We start from the raw sequence: 2500 nt of genomic DNA, 5'->3' as shown, positions 1-2500 counted from the left end.
GAAACATGGTCGCTCTGTTCATTAGCAATTGCAAAAAAATTAATCAGGTCTTCGTAAAATCTGCAAAAAAGGTAAAAACAATTGATCAACCCGCCTAAAATACCTGGTAGCAGAATCACCATTAATTAAAAGTTAATGATATAACTTCGCTTCCCTGGGACCTGTTCAGAATACCAATTAAACCGTGAAAATAATCTCGAGTACAATTGTATATGACGATTCACACTCTCAAATGTGGTGCTTTTAAGCTGCCTATATTATATATCCCCGCATGTAGGTATGAATATATATGGACATGTATAACACACACACATACACTTATTGCATGTGTGTGTGTATACTATTGCATATATATATGTGTGTATGTGTATGTGTGTGTGTGTTTGTGTGTATGTGTGTGTGTGTGTGTGCGTGTGTGTGTGTGTGTGTGTGTGTGTGTGTGTGTGTGTGTGTGTGTGTGTGTGTGTGTGTGTGTGTCTGAGGGAGAGAGAGCAATAGGGATTCATTGCCTCCATTTAGTGGGTTACGAGGAACAAGGGCTTTAACACTCGCGCCACAAGGGACTACGTTTGATACAACAACTGTCGCGCGAACCACAGAGGCCAAACCGATCATAATTTACTATCGGATCGAGCTGGCCACGTGTGAGCAGGTTTGAAGGTCGGGCCAAATTTATGTTGTGCCATAACATAATGAATGTTGATGGTGAAGGTATCATGGTAATTGTAATTGTCATCGTATTCATCACTCTCCTTATTATTGTTATTATTCTTATCATTTCTATTATGATTATCGTTATTGTTATTGTTGTTGTTATTATCTTTATTATTATCATTATCATTATTATTATTATTATTATTATTATTATTATTATTATTATTATTATTATTATTATTATTATTATTATTATTATCATTATCATTATCATCATCATTATCATTATCATTATCATTATCATTATCATTATCATTATCATTATCATTATCATTATTATTATTATTATTATTATTATTGTTATTATTATTTTTATCTTCATCATCATCATCACATCAGTATCTTCATCATCATCACATCAGTATCTTCATCATAATCATCACATCAGTATCTTCATCATCATCATCATCACCATCACTATCATCATCACCATCATCATCATCATCCTCATCATCCTCATCATTATCATTATCATTATCATTATCATTATCATTATCATTATCATTATCATTATCATTATCATTATTATTATTATTATTATCATTATTATAATCATGATTTTTACTACTACTGCTATTATCATTATCGCAATCGTTAACATTATCATTTTTGTTATTATCATCGTTATTATTATCCTTTTCTGTATGAGAAAGATAGAATATGAGGCAAATTACACCATATCTTCCAGAGTCCCATTTGAAAAGCAAAATTCTCTTTCAGGTGTTGGAACTCGTGGTCTTAATTAAATATCTGATTTTTCGAAGACCTTTGTTACTATGGTAATAAAAACTTACAGATGTCGTCTAAACAAACACGTGTGCATAGAATCCTCGGCACTTATTTTTAAAAGTATGCATGTATTTATAAACTGTATCTGTACCCATACTTATGACGGAGAGGTCGTCCCCGAGGTGTAATCTCTTCAGACATATCCCACTGCCAACCTCTACCCTCCTCCCCTCTTTAGCTCTCTTGTAAAACACACACAGTTCCTGCCATGTCCGGAAATACTTAATCCCATCTAATCACCCACTTCGCTTCCCCCTCCCCCCTAGTGAACCCATTAATCTTATTACCTTTTCCATACAATCCTCATGTTAGAGTTGGAATACTTCCCCATTAAGCTATTGTACCTGTTAATACACTGAATGAGAAGCTGCTCTCCGTGTCGTCCTTCGTAGGTCATGCAATCACTGACCCAACAGCATCAGATCATTACGTCACCACCTGTCAGAGTAATGCTGCCACAGTAATGCAAACTTGCGACCCTGCTGACGCAAACGAGCATTACATTCCTCCTCAGCCGCCCTGTCACATATATCTCAACATACCCTCGTTAGGAACGAAGAAGAAGAAGAAGACGTCAGCGGCGAAGAAGATGAAGAAGAAAAAGCAGTCGCAGAAGAAGAAAGAAGAAGAAGAAGAAGAAGAAGAAGAAGAAGAAGAAGAAGAAGAAGAAGAAGAAGAAGAAGAAAAAGAAGAAGAAGAAGAAGAAGGAGAAAAAGAAGAATAAGAATAAGAATAAGAGGAAGAAGAAGAAGAAGAAGAAGAAGAAGAGGAAGAAGAAGAAGAAAAAGAAGAAGAAGAAGAAGAAGAAGAAGAAGAAGTAGAAGAAGAAGAAGAAGGAGAAGAAGAACAACAACAACAACAACAACAACAACGGTTGTTTATTATGTTAGAGCTACAATGCCCGCAACACTAAAAATAAAAATAAAATGGAAAAAGACATGAGTACACTCACTAACGACCCTGACACATTATAAATTGTGCAATCAGTGTGGGGATA

The sequence above is a fragment of the Penaeus monodon genome, chromosome 8, assembly GCF_015228065.2.
Source record: "Penaeus monodon isolate SGIC_2016 chromosome 8, NSTDA_Pmon_1, whole genome shotgun sequence".
Taxonomy (NCBI): domain Eukaryota; kingdom Metazoa; phylum Arthropoda; class Malacostraca; order Decapoda; family Penaeidae; genus Penaeus; species Penaeus monodon.
The sequence above is the reverse complement of the archived record's forward strand: the minus strand, read 5'-3'. Positions refer to the sequence as shown.